The following is a 19,858-nucleotide window of genomic DNA, read 5'->3' as shown; positions in this document are numbered from 1 at the left end:
TTACATTTCCCCAGGTCTATGCAACCCATACCGTATGCACTTGTAATTTTCCTACAAGAACCTCAATTCCGAGGAGAACAGGGCGCACCTTGGCTTATGAGTGTGGCATATGAAGGAGGGGCCTTCAGCGTCCGGGCTCCTGACCTAAAATGGCCCCAGGCGTATTTGCCCCAATGGGGGATCAACATGTACTGATGGAGTACATGAAAGTTTCACCAACAAGGAAAAGAGCACTTTCCCAGGGGTGTTTCAGGTCAGGAAAACAGCACAGGGGCATAACCACCCTCTTCCTACGCACATGGGAATTGGCGTTGCAGTGGGGAATTTGCAAGCGCATGTCTGCCTGACAGTCTTCATAGTAAATCTGTACCGGCCTGAGGGCTGTGTATCATGTCGTTTAGGCATAGATCTCAAGGGAACCTGGCATCTGTCCTAGCAAAAAGCACAATAGGTGTGCTTGGCTCAGAGGGTCGTATTATGTCATACTGGCTCGAACTAATCTAATTATTTGATGGGGGTTAAGGCAGCTTTAGCACAGCTTTGATACTATCGACATTTCATTCAAAATATTATTTTTCATCCTCAGTTTCTCAGATGAAAAAGTGGAGAGGGGCAACCAAAGAGAAATTTCTTTAACCTTTCTCAGCTCTGCAACAAATAATCAAAAAATCCTTCTTACTTTCTGTCAGAACTGCTGATCACAGAATGACTAATAGGGTCATTCAGGCCCAGTAACCAGAATAACCAATAAGGAAGCACAGTTTATAGAAAGAGAAGTAAGATGGTGTTCTGAAACTATTAACATCCAAATTCTGTACAAAAGATATCTTTGGGGAAATCTAATTAAAAATCACTAGATTTGTATACTAGCAATAGTATCTGTATAACTGAGATTATGTGGTTCGTGATTGCTTAAAAGTTGGATTTTAAAAGTTAACTTAAGCATAAAACAGACTAGAGTCTGTTTTATAAAAGCTAGAATTTGTTGCAGAACCCCAGCCTTCTTACAAAGCATTGGTGTTTAGTAGTATGCAGGGATTGCTGGATTTAAGATTCCAGGAGAAGCAAGGGGTCCCAGGTACTCCCCCCTAAAAGTTTGTAATAATTTTTTGCTCCCCCAGTTTCCACTTCATTCATAGTATATTAATGTTGTATAGCTGTACTATTTTTTAAATCTCTATTCTATGAAATTTATATTTAATTTCCACAGTAATGGTCTTTTCCACTAGTTTGTCTTAAAAACTAAAATCCTTAAACCAACTAAAATGTTTTAAGCATCTAAATTTTCAGGTAAAACAAGCAATCATCCAGAAATTCCTGCAAGGTAATGGAATGCTACATTTATATTTGGCTGTATGAAAAAGCCTGGCATATCCAGTAGAACACAGAAAACTAATAAAACTATGTTCAGGCATACACAGTTTGTGATCCACTGCAAGGCAGCCTAACCAGTCATGGTAGCCAGGTTTTGCTAACCTCCAGGTTTTGTTCCAAGCCTAGAATTACAAACACGAGCAAGGAGAGGTCAGGTTTCAGGTGGTCTAACTTGGCTTGATGAATCACACTTTGTTTGGTCTGTTAGAGATGTTTTCAGTGGTCCTAGACACAGTTGAGTGTTTCTGAGTCATATCACTGTGTTACAAGGTGAAGGATCCTCAGACTGATTTGAGATCACAATCCCATAATTCATGTGTTTGGGGGATTACAATGTATGTTATATGATCCCCCAAACAACTCAATTCTACATAGATCTCCTTGTGTGTCTGACAAAATTAGACTCTGATGAGAGGAATGGTAAGGAACCATGTCTACCTCCAACCTGATTCTGGTTTATTCTCTAGTTCTCACTTTACAGGTCTTGTGTTCTGTTATGCATCACCCAAAGACACAAAGTTAGAGTGAGTATAAAATTGTGTGTCTTTTCAAAGATTTCTGAGTGGTGGTCCAACTCTTGCCCAACTTCACAGGTTTTTGAAGAAACATCGGCCAGAATCAGCATGTTCCTTATGTTTAATTATGTGCATAGGCATTGTGTATCAAGTACCTGAGAACAACAGAAAAATACAATAGTGAGTTTCATATATTTGCATACAAGTGCAATACAGCACTATAAAGGTAAAGGTAGTCCCCTGTGCAAGCACCGAGTCATTACTGACTCTGGGGGGGACATCGCACCACGTTTTCTTGGCAGACTTTTTGGAATGGGGTAGTTTGCCATTGCCTTCCCCAGTCATCTACAGCACTACTGTTGTATAAAAAGTTACACTATCCAAATCGATTGAATTCCACTGCACTCAATGGACTAAGAAGGGTGTATCTCTATTTGGAATTACACTGTAAATTGTCCAATTGTTACACAGAGAAAACTCCTCATAAGAAAATGCTTCTCTATTGACTTAAAATGTTGGGGAATGTAAAGTTCTTTAGCCCTCAGAACCCTGGCCAAACTTTGCACTTCAGTGGCCATTCTTGGGGTCTTTGCTAAATATGTCTTGGAACATTTAATTCTGTGTTCAATTTTCAAATCTAGCCAGCTATGTCTTTAAGTTAAGTAGATAAATTGGTCTTTCAAATGAGTGTTATTCATCCCATTTTCATTTTGTGTAGTGTGAGCAAGAGTCTAATGTGAGATTATTTAACATAAATAAATAATATTGGAAAGGTTAATATTAATTTAAGTGCCATATGGCATTAACTTTTCCTAAAGAGGGGACATATGTGTTTTAAAAGGAGCAGCTCTCAGTTTCCACTGAATGCAGAAATGTATTTCTGTACCTGTTCATTTTTTTCCTCCAGGTGTGCAAAACATTTAAAAAAATAAGGATAATAAATGTTTCTAAAAAGCAATGTGTTATTACTGCAATTAGCTGTCCCCCTTTTATGAGGTTCCATGCATCAGATTACATCTAATTGCCTCCAAACAATTTGCTGGTGTGTTGCTTATGAAAAGTAAACAAATACAGTTTAACAAGCATCAAACAGCCATTTTAGTATAGTTTTGCCTTTGTGGAGACCTTGCTGGGTTTTCTTTTCCTGGGCGAATCGTTTTTTAAAAAAAAACTGAATCATTAGGATTTCTTCTTAAACCCAGCAATCTCTGCATACTACTAAAGATCAATGTTTTGTAAGCAGGCTGGGGGTCTGCAATAAATTCTAGCTTTTATAGACTTTTCCTGGACCTGGTAGCTGCTAATGCCATAGAAATTGATTATTTGTGGTGTTTTTATCACTGTTTAAAATATCTAATTGCTTTTTCTCCACTGACTTGGATTCTGCTTGCTTGATGCTTGACGAGGGAGGAAACCCCTGTTGGACAAATCTTATGCCTCTAGAAACAACCTTCTGTTGGTAACAACAGGCCTGATCAAAATGAACAGAGTCCAATTTATTTTGTCAGAACGGATGGATTTGCTGAAAACCAACACATAGGGTTCCCAGATGCTTGCTGATAATCTCTTGCCTCTGCGATCAGTGGGGGCAGGGGAGACAGGCAGGCAATGGAAATGGCTGTGCATGTACGCCTGCTGACGACATTGATTCCAGTGTGATTGGAAACAACTGCATCGCACCATCATGTTTTGGACCAGTTCTTTAAGGCACCACTTTCAGTTGCACTGGAAGTGACATCAGCAGCAGGAGTGTGTGCATCCTGGCGCATGCACACAAAGAAAATGACAGGAGTGAATATTCTGCTTGGGAAAAGCACATGCAGTTCTTACATAAGAGAGCTATGCTCAGCTGCCTTTCCCATGTATCCCTTCATCAGGTAATGAAAAATCAGCAATTTTACAAATGCCTCTGGCCATCCTCTCATTTCCTGATGGGATTGGATTGGCAAAACCATTCTGCTTCGTTTGTGAGCCCTCTGTAGGGCTGTGAACCGTGGTTCTATCCTGCTGATTCTGGATACCAGCTCTGCCATACTCTGATTGCAACATAGCATGATACTCATGGAAGACTGCTGGCTTCCTTGCACGATTTTTGACACGATCCATGATGATGGCACTTTTTTGGCCGCCTGTCTCCGATATGTAAATGGATGATGCCAAAAATTGCACGAGGAAGCAGGCAGCCTTCCATGAGTATCCCACTATTTTAAAGACATATGAAAACGGTCATGCGAGAAACTTCAAGAGCAAGAGGCTCAATCACTAATCTTTGAAATAACCAAAAAAGTACTGGGATGTTTTAAATTAAACTTTTAATATCCTCCTTTTTCAGGCATAAATTTTCTCCTTTGCTACTAGCTCACCTTTTTTTCTCACGTTTTCAGCATCCAAAAAGGACAGCGATCCTGAACTTTCATAGTTAAGCAGAGGAGGGAATAAATGGAATATACGTTTTATGTCATCGTGACACGGCAAGTTGCACTTTACAAGAAATATTCCCTGAAGCATGAACAATGTGTCATAAAAGAACCCTGCTGAACTGGTGGTGGGATCACCTTGGCAGGTTGCCAGGTTCCCTGTATAGACTTCTAGGGATGGGTTACCCAGTGGGTGCACAGACACTGCATGCAGAATTAGGATAAGAGAATCAAAAAGCAACCAAGGATCTATCCAGAACTGGACCAGAGAAACCTTCTAATAAATAGGAAACAAGATCAACAGATAAACAGGCACTGGCAGTGAGAAAGGGAGAAGTGAAGGAAGGGAGCAAAGAAGAAAGGAAGGAAAAGAGCAAGCCAGAGTAAGAAGGAGGAAGGAATTAAGTTATCTACAACTGAGACCTACCTCAGCTCTCCCTAAGCTAAGGTAGTTCACTGATGCAGTAGTTAAAGGTCACCTTTCCGTACCACTTGGGATTTAAGATTATAAAACAGTGAGGAAGAAACAATTTACTAGATTTCTCTTTCTGTTGTTACTAGTTGATACCCTTATCCATTACTTACAAACCATGTGCTCAATGAGTGTAATCTTTTAAATTACCTAGAGTTATTATGTGTATTTATATTTGTTAATAAATTAATGGGTCCATCCATAATCTAATTGTTTCTTGTATGATTTGTGTTTATTTTTGCAACGGCATTCATGTGAAGTACCTATATTATGCTGGTGTCACTAATTTTAGATGGATTTTTTTTTAGAAAAAAAATCTACTCAATTATGAAAATAGCTTCCTGATCCCATTAAGTACAGATAAAAAGATTAAGTGGCATTTTTGCTTTTTATTTGTGACAATACACATTAGGCATACCTATGATGAACTAATTGCTTTGGTTTGATTTTTTTCCCTGTACTGAGCAAGCCTGTTCACTGTGAATAAGAAGAAATATAGTAAGCAGAAACAATGGATAATAAAAGCAGCAAAGTGGGGGATCTTACAGAAAGAGTTCCATAAACATAAAAGGCTATTTGTGCATACTTTGCCAGCAATGGGAGAACCCTGCACAGAGGAGGTAAGATGGCAGAGTATTGTGGCCATATTTTATGCACAAGAAAAATGAAGTTTGTTTGATCTTTTTTTTTCTGTCGCTCACATTCTGGATGTGACCCTAATGAACAAGGTGTGGAAAGGGCAGGCTGTCCCAGGGCTTCACAAGGCTGCAGGTCCCCAGCATGTTGCCCAAGGTTAGTGAACAAACAAGCTTGTCCCTGTCTCACCTTGTTCCCTTTGACCTTCAGAACAGCAGCTTATTTAGTAAATTTGGAATCCTGTTGGCCTACCTAGCAAATTTGCACTCAGCATTAATAGTAATTAATGCAGTTATTATCTATAAATGCTACATACTACTAAACTATACAGTATATTTAATATGTCAATATTCCATGTACTTAACTATGCTATGTTATTTGTTGATAGCATTGGGAGGACTGCAGGAGGTTTTGCCCAGAGTTACCTCTCTGCAGCCCTGTATATTCCCTGTGAGTTTACAGTGATTCAGAGCCAACCTACAAGTGACGGATTACACTTGCCTGGCAAGTGAACAGACTCACGTGTATTCCTCCCTGTTCACTTGCCCTCCACTTGATCAAATGGAGAGCAAGTGAATGGCAAGTGAACAGGGAGGAATACACGTGAGTCTGTTCACTTGCCAGGCAGGTGTCATTCGTCACTTGTAGCTTGGCTCTCAGAGAGCAGGAGTTCCTTGTACAGATGCAGAGCTGGAGGCAGTTACTGAGTTGATCTGGCAGGCAAGAAGAGCATGCCAGCACCTTTGGCCTGTGACTATGGAGTAGGGGAGCTCCATGGCCTTACTGGCACATATCACAAAGCAATATCAGAAGCCAGGAGTGGCTAGGTCAGTACTAAATGACCTCATCTGCTCAGCTGCAGCCACTCATTAGTACCCAGCACTGGCCCAGGCTAGTGCCATCTGTGGTCTGATGGCTGGTCGGAAGCTGTATGCCTTCAAGGCACCGGCCTAGCCATTTCCTGCCTCCATGCTTGTCCCTTTGATCATTTCTTAGTGGTGGCAGCCTTTCCCCTGGCAAATTGCAGTGACTGCCTCTGGCCTTCCTCTGTGCAGAAGAGGGAGGGTTGCCAACTCAAGCTTGGGAAATTCTGGCAGTGCCTGGAGAGGGCAAGAGTTTGGTGAAGGGAGTGAACACAGCAGAGATGTATTGCCATAGAGTCTACTCTCCAAATTCTGGAGGTCAGTTTAATTCCAGGAGAACTCCCTGCCCCCACCTGGAAGCTGACAAACCTAAGAAGAGGTGTTGTAGTCTGCCATAAAATGAACTGCCGCATAGCATCTTTTTCCATTAAGGCAACACTGGGGACACAGAAAATGGGCAAACATATGCATTTACCCATCTCGGTATTACAAAGTAGGACCTAATTTTACAATTACATTAATCCTACAATTACAGTTGCCAGCACAAGCTGAGAGGGGGAGTTAAAACACTGAGTTTTTACTGAATGCTAGAGTGTCACCATGATGCAGTGATATCATGTCCCGTCGTGCTGGAAGTGACACCATTGCATCAAGATGTAATCCCCCTATCTCCCCATTTTTCTCCTGCCACCCAGCTAAGCAGTAGCATGGGGCTGGAGGTCTCCCCTGCAAAAACAGAAAACTGGCAACTCTACTACAATTGTACCACCCCCATTCTAATAGACTTGGACATAAATCTGTGTAGGATGAGAACTTTGAGGCATTGGTGGAAGACAGAACAGGATAGGATAGGATAGGATAGGATAGGATAGGATAGGATAGGATAGGATAGGATAGGATAGGATAGGATAGGATAGGATAATTGTTTCACCTTTGAAAGAACAAGCACTAACACCTGATTCTTAAAAATGAAACAGGTTGAAATTTTTAAACAATATGCCTCAGGCCATTGCAGCCCAAACTAATTGGTAGATTTTGTACTCATCTCATAGTGATCCTTGTCTTTCATGTACAGTACAAAATTTGTATAAATTATAGTGAATCATGGAAATGTAAAATATAGGAGTGTGAATTATATACTTTTGGTTAGTCCAGAACTACTCAATGGATAGAAATCAGCAGGCAAAATGGAGACCTGCAGTTTTAAGACTGCAGCTCATGTAACCAGATAGCCTGAAGAAAGTAGTGAAAAAGTCAGTTCCAGAAGCTGTTAAAATGGAGGATGAAACATTTTTATATCTGATCTTTGAATAAATAAACCAACAAGCTATGTCTTTGATGATTAAGCTTTGGATTCCATGGGACCATTCCATTTGTGCTAGGGTGCCAACTGCGGTTTAGGAGATTTGGGAGCACTGCCTGGAGAGGGTGTCGTTCGTGAGGGGAAGGAGCTCAGTAGGAATGTGATGCCATACAGTCTGGCTTCTGGAGCTGCCATTTCCCCCAGGGGCTCTGTTATGGGTGCCAGGTCCCCTACCCTGAAACCAGGGGGGCTCTTGGTGAGGAGGTGCTGCTTCTCTTTGTTTCACACATGAACTCACTTTCAATGATGTCACTTCCAGTTTAAACTGAAAGTGACATCACTGAAGTGAGTTCATGTGTGAAACCAAGTTTAAACTGGAAGTGACATCACTGAAGTGAGTTCATGTGTGAAACCAAGTTTAAACTGGAAGTGACATCATTGAAGTGAGTTCATGTGTGAAACCAAGTTTAAACTGGAAGTGCTGGCATCTCAGTGGGGCTAATTCTTAACAGCCAAAGGCACAGTGTTCTCACTGAAACAACATCACCAAAAGCCTGCGAAGTGTACGCACCATTTCACTGCGTGCTCCAGCCAGTCTCCCCACATCTCCCCGACTCCCCATGAGCAGTGGCAGGGGATGGCAACTGGGAGTCCTCTGCCTCCAGGCATGGGCTGGCAACCCTACCCCTGACCCAGAGAAGCAAGATTTCAAGGAGAAAGTAAGGCTGCAGTACAAGGAGGGGAAGGTGAGGACGTTGCCTTCCTCGGGTGCAATGGCTCATGTTGCTTAGGGACCCAGCCTAATTCTGCAGAACCGCAGGTGAAGTTGCCAACTGTCATGTATTCTACTTCTCTATTTAACCCCCCACTCCCCACATTGGTATGTGGTATTTTGAGGGATAGATCAGGTATATTTGGACTGGATTACAAAAGAGTTACTTCTTCCTGTTTTTGTATAAATTTTATTGAAAGGTTTTTTAAAAGCAGAGGCAGATTAAAAAGAAAAAAGAACCAAAAAGAAAGAAAGAATAAAGAAACAAGAAAGAAACAAAAGAAATATATAGGAAAAACTTTTGATTTTTCTCTAGACAGATATTGGCATAATTATAAAATTCACACTTGTACTCTTGTTATCAGAATAAAGCTTGTATAGCCCTTACCCCCCCCCCACTTACGCTTCAAAGCCACAAATTATCGGTTCATTTTTTTTCAGTTTCACACACAAAGTCAATAAGGAGTTTACAATTTGTTATAAATATGAATAGTGTCTTCTCTCTGACCAAGCAGTAAGTTTAGCCATTGCAGCTAACGGCATCATCTTTATAGTCCACTCTTCTATTGTGGGCAATATTGGACTCTTCCATTTTTGAGCATATAGTAGCCTTGCCTCCATTGTCATATATAGAAATAAAATACCATGTCTATTTTCTAGCTGTCTGTCCATTAATCCCAACAAAAAAGCTTCTGGTTTAAATTGTATATTAGTCATCAAGATTTTATGTATTATCATATGGATTCATATCCAATATTTTTTGGCTTTGTCACAAGTCCATCAAAGATGATGAAGTGTCCCTTTGTGCTATTAACATTTCCAACATTTATTCGAAATATTTTATTAGAGTTTTTTCTTCTTCCTGTTGGTCTTATTTTCTGATCCACTAGCTTCCCAGCATCTGCCCAGTATAACCGCCTCATCTATCTCTGCCCAATAATCAGGTGATTTAAAATCACAGGTTAGCAAAGTAGAGCTCAGTGTACTTCAAGGAGCCAAGATCTCAGATAGGGCTGGAGTAACTGGGGCAGATAGAACTTGTTTCACATTCAAATCTGTAAGTCGGCAATGTATAATTTTAATCTTTCCTTATGAATGTGTTATCTGATCCTCCACTTGCGCGAACCAAAACTTCCATTATGACTGACCCCCAAATCAGCCCCATTTGAAACCGTCAATCTTAAACTGGATTTTTTTTGGAATGCACCCTGTTGCTTCTTTGCAGTTATAACAGGAGGGATATTTAAAGAAACGTATTTTTGTGCACACATAAGGTATACATCTACATCCATTTCATTTAAAAAAGGAACTATACATGTGCCATCAGATGGATAAAACATCAGAGGTTAAAGAAGGAAAGGAAGAAAAGACCAGCCTCTTCTACGTGAAGTGCAAGATCAGAAATACTCGCAAGTGGGCAATGGCTGCTAAATAATTAATCAATAGCCAGCCGAGTGGCAGTTTGAAATGTAAATGTGATGGATGAAGGTGTGATGCTTGTCATCAAGCAGAAAATGATGTGACTGGAATGGATAACCTGCCATACCTGCTGACTGGCAAAAGCTTGGACACAAAGATAAAACAAAGTCGTCAGACAGCAGCCCCAGAAACCCCTAATACCTGTCTTTGACCCACGGTTTGCTTTTATGTCCCTGTCCCAGAAGAGATGTTTTTAAAAAATGATGAAGGGAGATCTTGAGGAGGAGGAAAAGAGAGAACATCATCTAAAGAAATGTTACCTGACAAGGCTGCAGGCTACAAACTTGAGAGTACCCTCCATTTCTTTATGTTCGCCTTTCTTTTTTCCGTTCCCTCTTTTTTAAAAAAATGCAGCCCCTCTCTCTTTTTCTTTTCTTTTCTTTCCAAAATCTCTAGAGTCCTTCCTGCAAATGGTTCTGTGACTCAGAAACTGACAACAGCTACCTGCAAAGGAACAAAGGAGGAGAATGACAATCCAGAGTGCGAGCAGGTGAGTGAGACGCCTTTTACTTATCAAACTCTGCTATCGGCGATGCTCTTTTTATTCAGCAAGCTAGAAATAGAGCTGAACTAACTAGGCATTGATCCAAATTCTGTACTGCAGAGATGTGACAAGGAAGCAGTTCTTTCCAAACACACTCGCTTGGGAGACAATTCCGTTTAAATTGTTGGGCTTTCAGGGTAGGGTCGGGGCCATACCCAAATCAAGAGTGGGAGGGTGTATTCCCCAGCTCAGTCGCTCTGGAGCACAATGCTTGAGCTGGATGGCGAAGCACATCATCTACTTGTTATTGCTCTGCTGAGGCAATAACAGGGCAAACTACCAGTATCTATAAGAGGCCAGTCCAGAAGCATCATTTGCCCATTGTAAAGACCAGTGCTGCACACCACTATGGAGCCTGACGAGAGCACTAACAAGTGATCTCCCCCAGTCCTTGGCATGTCGTTCAACTATGACCCTATCACACATATTGTGTCACAGGCTTACTCCACAGAGTGCAAGGCAACACACACTGTTTTCTCCTTTTCTATTTCATTCTCAGAATCCATGTGATATTGGCTAGGATGTGTGCATGCGTGTGTGTGTGTGAGAGAGAGAGAGAGAGAGAGAGAGAGAGAGTGAGAGAGAGAGAGAGATTGGCCCAAGGTTGCCCAGTGAACTACTTCGCTGAGTCCTAGTCCGCCGTCTTTGCTAATATACCACACTGCTCTCTCTGCCTTGCCTCTGCCTGTGAGGCGCTTGCTTCAAATCCTATACATCCTTAGGCAAAGCTAATCTACTAGCAATGGCCTTCTTGAGCAATGGCTTTCCCCACCATGCAACAGTTTCCTGCTCAAGGGAAACTCATTCCAGAATTTCTAATGAGAGTGAGGAAGAGAACAGTGGCAGAGTCAAGGATTCTTGTACGTTTATAGTTGCCAAAAAAGCAATGTATTTTAAGCACAGTTTAATTACCTCTTTGTTGTGCCTGATAATGACCGCAGCAATGTTAACAATACCCTTTTTTAGCAAAAGGATTTGTGCCTCCCAGGTGTAATGTAATGCACAGGGGGCTGCATCTTAATAATGATTATTCTCCATAGCTCTCTTTGGGCAATAGAGTGTCCACACAGCAGTTTTCTGTGCCCTTGCCTTGTCTTAGCCCCCTACAGCTGCCATTCCTTCATTTCTGTGCCACTGGAGAGCTGGAGGGGGTTAAAAAATCTGGGGTTTTCTATAGCATTATAACAATACTTACTACAAAGCCCATTGTGGGGAAAAATACAATGGGCTCTAGAAAAGGGAGGGCGGGCAGGGGGGCATTCCCTTCTCCGTCACTGATCCCAACCGGATGTAGGCAGGGGTGGTGAGCATGGCCACCTGCTCGGTACCTGATCCCAGCCAGATGAAGGGGGTGGATATTGCCACCTGCTCTGCACTTGATCCTAGCCTGGTGAAGGGGGGGGCATTGCCACCTGCTCTGCACCTGATACTAGCCTGGTGAGGGGGGACATTGCCACCTGCTCCTAATACAAGCTGGGTGAAGGTGGGGGGCGAGTATTGTCATCAGCTCCCATCTTGCTCCGGGCCAGGGCTTCCTGCCACGGCACATTTTCTGAAGGGACCTGGTACCTTGCCTGGCTTCCCTCTGTGGCAGCACCCTCTGGTGGTGCACCAGGATAGGAAGTGAGTCATCTTGAATACACTTAATTATATAGTAAGATAACAATTACTGATCTTTAAGCTCACCCATCCAAAAATACTTGAAAGCCCTGGGAAAGGAAATGGTGACCAAAAGGGCTGAGAAAAGGAAATAATGCCAGTATTATACAGGACCTTTAAAATGTGCACCTTCCCATCCACACTGTGTGGAAACATACTTAGAATCATAGAATCATAGAGTTGGAAGGGGCCATACAGACCATCTAGTCCAAACCCCTGTCCAGTGCAGGATCAGCCTAAAGCATCCCTGACAAATATTCATCCATCCTCTTCTTGAAAACTGCCAGTGAAGAGGAGCTCACCACCTCCCTAGGCAGCTGATTCCACTTTTGAACTACTCTGACCATGAAAAAGTTCTTCCTAATATCCAGCCGGTACCCTGGAATACAATATTTTTTTAAAAAAAGTCATGAGACCTGAAACTTTTCTCAGAAACACCATGGGACTGTTTTGGTCATTTGCCAATTTTTGCCTCTCCTAAGCTAAAATTTCAAGGCACAGAAGATGGCTGGGGATGAGCAACCATAAGCAATGACATCATATGTTATATTGTATTCAAGCATTTGTGTCAATACTCATATATATATATATATAAATACTCATATATATATACTCATATATATATATATATACTCATATACTCATATATATATATATATATATATATATATATATATATATATATATATATATATATATATATATATATATATATATATATATATATATATATATATATATATATATATATATATATATATATATATATATATATATATATATATATATATAAGTATTTGTGTATATATAAAGGTAAAGGTAGTCCACTGTGCAAGTTCTGAGTCATTACTGACCTATGGGGAGACGTCGCATCACAACATTTTCTTAGCAGACTTTTAATGGGATGGTTTGCCATTGCCTTCCCCAGTCATCTACACTTTACCCCCAGGAAACTGGGTACTCGTTTTACCAACCTTGGAAGGCTGGAAGGCTGAGTCAACCTTGAACCAGCTACTTGAACCCGGCTTCCGCCTGGATCAAACTCAGTTCATGAGCAGAGCCTGGGCTGCAGTACTGCAGCTTACCACTCTGCGCCACGGGGCTCTTTTGTGTGTGTGCGTGCGTGCATGCGCACGCACACGCACACACTATAAATCCAAAGCATGATTTCCTGCTATGCAATGAATAAATAGAATAGAAACTGCAGGGGTTTTTTAAAAAACACAAAGCATACAAATGTGACTTTCTATTTCATATAATGTCAAAGTAAGACCCCTTTGCCCTTTTATTGCAATCTCTCTAATTTGGAAGTTTAAAAATATCCACTGATTATATGATTATATTTTTTTACCCTTAAAAGTATAATCTGTTCTGTGTTTTGACATTTAATTCCTCTCACCAAAATACATGATAAGAATAAAAAGTCAAAACCTTTCATGAGTTTGATGCACAGGTTACTCCCATACATTTCAATGGGGGAAAAAAAAACAGAAGAGCGACCTAGTAAAGAGAATTTAAAATGAACATGCATTTGCAGCAAAATAGGGTCTCAAACCATATCATCAGTTATAGAGTCAAAATATTCCTCTTGGATGGAACTAAATGTGCAAGCTGGTGAGCCAGTGTAATCCCCTTACTAATGGAGTTTAGTTTCCTACTTTACTCTGAACTTGGCCAAGTAACTTGAGCTGTGCCTTGATTTAAGTAACGATCTACTCTGCATATGAACTGAAAGTATCTTACAATTGCAAATGACCGGAATTACATTTTCCTGCAGGAGGGGTTCAGCAGTGTCTGATGATATAGTGAAATGGCAAGTATATGATTCAGGAAAGGATTCACTTGGAAGGTGAGGCGACAGCTGGAAATGTCTTTATATATTCCATGTATGTTCAGATTGATGAAGTGCCATGACACAAAGGCAAACCCAAATGCACCCTGTGTACTCTCTCTAAGGAATTGCAGCCAGTCACAGCTTCCTGCCGAGGAGGCTGGCATAATAAACGTGTTGACAATTTGTTCATTTATACCCTACCTTTCTCCCAAGTGGCTTACATCATTCTCTCCATTTTGTCCTCACAACAACCCTGTGAGGTAGGTTAGACTAAGAGTGTATGACTGGCTCAAGGTCACCCAGTGAGCTTCTATGGCAGAGCAGGAATTCAAACCTGGGTCTCTCGGATCCTAGGCCAATACTCTAACCACTACACCACACTGGCTCCCAACTGCAAGTGATTGTTGCATTCACTTTACATTGTTTTTAACCTACAAAATTAATATATGAGGGAAAGTTTGCAGACTTGGATGTCTTGTTCCAGCCTTTATCCTGAGCAATCATTTCAGATTCATGTGTTTTTAATGCTATAACTATTAAGAGTGCAAGCAGGTTCAGAGAATAAACAGAAAAAAATATGACACTAGGCAAAAACCAACTTCCAGGAAGTGCTTCAAGAAAGGATCATCACTGGACAACAATAGATAGCTAGATATATAGAGAGAAGGAAGAATTTTGTGGTATAGGAAAACGTGGTATGTCCGTTTTATTTGTGCATGTATCATAAGGCACTTGGTTTTTCCTCATAAAAATAGTAAGGATTGGAAGATTAACAGTGCAATACTCTGGCTGATTCCACACACATTGGATAATGCACTTTCAATGCACTTTATCAATCGTTTGAGGTGGAATTTTTGTTCCGCACACAAAAAAATCCGTTCCAAATGATCTATAAAGAGGATTGGAAGTGCATTATCCAATGTGTGCGGAATCACTCTAAGAGTACTTTCCTGGAGATAAGTCCCACTGAAGATACTTTAGTAGGATTCTGAGTAAGCCTGCTTAATATTGTCATCCAAATTGGTTTAATTGATAGATTAATCAACTTCCCATTGATCACTAGCAGCCATTTTTCATTGACAAGGGCACATTAAAGGTGCATTTTGATTTGTTGTTTTGGTTATGGTATACTGCTATAATCAAAACTGAAAAAGAAAATATTAAAGATAGAAGTCCCTCCAACAATGAGAAAAATAAATAGTGATGAAATAGTGAATATTTGTTATGTATCAATTTTAAGCCCTGACCTAGATAGCCCAGGCTTGCCGATTTTGGAATGAAAGTAAGGTGAGCCTCGGTTAATAGTTTCTGAAAATCCCAGCAGGGGTTGCCATAAGTCAGCTTTGACTTGACAGCACTTTCCACCACCACCACCACCACCACCACCACCACCATCGATTTTAAATATTTCTACTCTGTTCTTGAACAGTCATTTCTTGGGATTACTTAACAAATAATACTAAATGGAAATACTTGTTCGCCATAAATGCCTATCCAAAACCAAAAATAAGAAAAAACCAAAAAAAATCTTAAAAGCAGCTTTTTAAAATAGCAATACAAGAAGCATTAGATAGGCCACAGAAAACTGAAACAGTTCAGTAGATGAGAGGGGTTGCAAAATCATTAAACCATCATTAAATCTAGCTAGTTTTTGTAAGCCAAAAAGGCCAAGCTCTCCAGTTTCTCAAAGAGGTACCTATAGAAAGAAATCTAATAATCCTTCCTTCCTTCTTCCTTCCTTCCTTTTCCTTCCTTCCTTCCTGTAATGTGAAAATGTATTTGTTTGATAATTCATCTGTTAAAAGATAGGGAATCAATCAACTAAAATTCTTTAATTGGCTAATAGCCCATTTAAATCGCATATAGATTTGCAGTGCCTTTCTAACAGAGTTGTACCTAAGTTGACTGAAATCAATGAGTCTACTGAAAAAGTATAACCACAAGTCCACTGTAATCAATTGTGCTGATCAAATGGACACTGATCTCTGATTTTTAGCTAAAATCCTGGAGAAAAGTCAAAATGTTTGTGGCATGACTTGAGAGGGAGCAATTGGCTTCCTCATCCTACAACTCCGGTGGTACACAGAAGCTCTAAAGAGCTTTCTTCAATCAGCCAATGTCCCTGTGCAATGAATGGGGAAGCCTCATGTATATACAAGACGGCAACCCCCAGCCACGGCATAGCCGTTAAGGCTGGGTGCCTCTTTTGCTGCCCTGGAAGGAGAGAGAGCAGAGCTCCCCTTCCAGGACCTTAGGGGTGGGCGGAGCTCGCCGGTTTAGGCGCGCTCCGCCCGTTTTTCCCCCTCAGTCGTCGCCTCGAGCTCGGAGCGATAGCAGCCTCTCGGCAGTCCTCCGAGCGTCGAGGCCTGGGGCCATCGGCGTTTTCGGCTGCAGTAGCAGCGGCGGGCACGGCGTGCGAGCAGGACGGCTAGGAGGGCTTCCTAGCGGCGCTTGGCTTGCCGCTTGTGCGGCGCGGTTTGCGGCGGCGACCTTTGCAGCAGGGTCGCTGCTCGTGGGTGCCTTTGGAGGCATTCTCGCCAGCGTGGGCGTTGGCAATTGTGGCTTGGGGGTGGCCCAGGGGACGTTTCTCCTCCCCGGGAATTTCTCTGCGCGCAGTGATTTCTGCCGCGCTTCTGCCCCATTCATACATAGGGGTTTGGGGGAGGTGAACCTATTTGCACCTCTGGGGCTTGCTCGTACTAGGTGCTTGCTGGCGCGTTTGAATCCTTTTCCCTCACAGGGGGGCAGGGGGGCCTTTGTAGTCCGGCGGCCATTTTGTTTTGGGGAGCCATTACTGGCGGTGGCCATTTGGTGCTCGGTGGCCTTCTGGTCTAACTGTGCCTGGGGGTTTCCTCCTTTGGTGGCCTGTATTTGAATTATTGGCTAGGAGTGGCCAAAAGTATTTTCCCTGGATATATTATAGCTTTCGGTGGGCAGTGTTACTTCTTGCCTAATTAAGGGGGATATTAGTAAGCACTTCATCGAAATGCCGCCTAAAAAAGGAGTGGGCACGTCTAAAGGGAAACAGCCCGCGAAGCGGCCGCCCGCTAAGCGGGCTCCCCCACCAGTATTGTCCTCATCTGATGATGAGGGTGAGGATGGGGTTCAGCAGGAGATTATGGCACGCATAACAGCGCTGGAGGGCAGTAGAGGTGTTTCCGCTCCTACTGGTGGGAGTGCAAAGAGAGTGAGATCCACCAGGGCATCTTCTCGTTTATCTTTTCAGGCAGAGGTTCTTAAACGCTTGTCTGCCCTTGAAGGTGCTGCCCCTCAGGCTGGGGACAATGCCGGTAGAGCTGTGGAGTCTGGTGAGACCGATCTTCCTGGAGAGCCGGGAACTGATGACCAAGCTGGATCTCAGGTTGCCCTGCCAGTGGCGGTTGCAGTGGATAACATCCCGGGAGATGGTAAGTCGAACTTTACACAACACACAGCCGCCTGGCCTTGGGGCCAATGTGTGCAGGCCTCACCTGCTGGCACTGGTGCCCCAGGGCCTTCCCCTTCTTGTAGCTACTGGCCTGCAATACCTGGTGGACCGCAATCATCTTTGGAGCCATATGGCAGGATGGGGTCGGGTCCAGCTGTGTCCCCCTTCCCTGCTGGGTCATGGCCGCAGTGGGGTTCATCTGGCTGGCAAACTAGTGGCACTGCCATGCCTGCCGCTTCACCAGCAGGGCCTACTGCCCAGCAACTTATGCTGCCTTCTTCACAGGGCCCGGCGGGGCAGCCTAGCTGGTTTTCAGGTCCTGGTTTTTTCTGGCATGGCCAGCCTTATGTTCAGTCCCCTTATGGGTCTGTGCCATTCAGAGCTTTACCCTTTGGCGATACTGCCTTACCGTTGGGGGACCATTTGACACCAGCCACTCGTGACAAGATATTAAAAGGGGAATACGTCGACGTCTTCACCCTTCTCTTCAGGGAACTGGAGAAGAAGGACAAGGAAGACTTAGATGATAGGGAGAAAGAACGGTTAAAGCGTAGACGAGTAGATAGGACATGGTTTAACTGGCTGCCGGGGTTCCTTATATATGCAGGTGTCCTGGCTAGGGCACAGCCCTGGAGGGCAGCTTCGCTTATCCAATATATGGATATAATTTACAAAGGCTATTCTGACTTCAGTGGTGCTGCATGGTTGCAGTACGACGAGGAGTTCAGAATGCGGGCTGCCATGAACCCCACTATCCCTTGGGACCAGATACATCAACAATTATGGTTGCAGGTGATGTCACCTGCAAAGCCTAACTTGGGGGATAGATCTGATAGCGGACACCTGGTCCACAGGGCATCGACTTCTTCTGGCACCCGCGCCTCCGCGGGGCAGTCGGTTCAGACACGGCTGCTTTGCTGGGAGTTTGCCTCACAGGGTGTCTGTGCCAGGAAGTCTTGCCCTTATAAGCATGAATGCCCCATGTGCGCTGGGCCCCATGCCTTCACAGCATGTCCTAGAACCAAGAAGAAGGGCGGGAGTAGGCGCCCTTGGGGGAGTAACCAGCCTCCGTCTGGAAAAGGGTCCCAGTCCCATAAATCTGAGAATCCTCAGTGAATTGTTGCCGGATTATCCTCGGCGCGATGATGCGGTTTATTTGTTGAATGGGTTTCAGTTTGGGTTTCGCATTCCTTTTCAAGGACCAAGGTCCGCCTTTATGTCAACGAACCTTAGGTCTGTCGTTGGCATGGAGGCGGTGGTTAGGGGTAAGATAGCCAAGGAATGTGCGGCGGGCCGCGTTCTTGGCCCGTTTGCGTCCCCTCCTGTGCCATGCCTCCGTGTCTCCCCTCTGGGGGTGGTGCCCAAGAAGGCTGTGGGCGAGTATCGCCTGATACACCACCTCTCTTATCCGAAAGGGGCATCAGTGAATGATGCCATTCCTGATCATCTGTGCACGGTCCGCTACACGTCTTTTGACCAGGCTATGCGGGTGGTCAGGCGTTGTGGCGTTGGGGCGGAGATGGCCAAATGCGACATTAAGTCGGCATTTCGTCTTCTACCTGTTCACCCTGATGATTTCGAGCTGCTGGGTTTTGCCTTTGAGGGTCGTTATTACATGGATAGGGCCCTGCCTATGGGTTGCTCGATTTCATGTGCGGCCTTTGAACGCTTTAGCTCATTCCTTGAATGGGCATTGCGTCACCAGACGGGTTGTAGTGATACCAGCCATTATCTCGATGATTTTATCTTCGTTGGGAGGGCTGGCACGGGTCAGTGTGCGCACTTGCTGAGGGCTTTTACTGACCTTGCTCAGCGTCTGGGTGTCCCTCTTGCGGAGGAGAAAACTGAGGGTCCCACGACAGTACTGACCTATTTAGGAATTGAACTTGATACCGTTCAGCAAACCTTTCGGCTGCCACAGGCAAAGGTGCAAGACCTTTTGGGACGTTTGGCTTCCTTGAAGGGAAAGCATAAGGTGTCTCTTCTTGAACTGCAGCAGGTGGTGGGGCACCTTAACTTTGCCTGCAAGGCTGTTGCCCCGGGGAGGGCCTTCCTTCGGCGTCTATGTGACGCCATGGCTTCCTTGAGGCTGCCACATCACAGGCTGCGCATATCTCGGGGCATCAGGGAGGATTTGGAGGTTTGGGAATCCTTTCTCAACTCATTTAATGGTGTTACCCTTTGGAGGGAGGATCTTTTACTTGAGGCTGAACTCCAGATCACTTCTGATGCCTCTGGGGCAACCGGCTTCGGGGTCTATTTTCGGGGGCACTGGTGTGCTGAAGAATGGCCAGCAGACTGGCATGATGGGGTTTTGGATAGGGATCTCACTTTTTTGGAATTTTTTCCAATTCTGGTAGCTATCTGGCTGTGGGGGAAAGAGTTGGCCAACCGCACGGTGCACTTTTGGTGCGATAATTTAGCGGTGGTGCAGGTAATTAACTCCCTCACTTCCAGATCGCCCAGGGTTATGAGACTGGTTAGGCTGTTCACACTCCGGTGCCTCCGATTGAACATTTTGTTCCTGGCAAAACACGTTCCAGGGGTGAACAATGGGTTGGCA

At 43.5% G+C, this 19,858-nt stretch overlaps 1 long non-coding RNA gene across 1 annotated transcript; it reads left to right on the top strand.

Annotated features, from left to right (window-relative positions):
• Nucleotides 1-5,323: 5,323 nt before the first annotated feature.
• On the top strand, nt 5,324-13,883 carry LOC129325692 (uncharacterized). The gene is made up of 3 exons (XR_008596659.1): nt 5,324-5,398; nt 10,228-10,321; nt 13,812-13,883. It is a non-coding gene; the product is annotated as an uncharacterized LOC129325692 (long non-coding RNA).
• Nucleotides 13,884-19,858: the final 5,975 nt, after the last annotated feature.

Source organism: Eublepharis macularius, chromosome 3 (genome assembly GCF_028583425.1).
Source record: "Eublepharis macularius isolate TG4126 chromosome 3, MPM_Emac_v1.0, whole genome shotgun sequence".
Classification (NCBI taxonomy): Eukaryota; Metazoa; Chordata; class Lepidosauria; order Squamata; family Eublepharidae; genus Eublepharis; species Eublepharis macularius.
The sequence above is the reverse complement of the archived record's forward strand: the minus strand, read 5'-3'. Positions and strand labels throughout refer to the sequence as shown.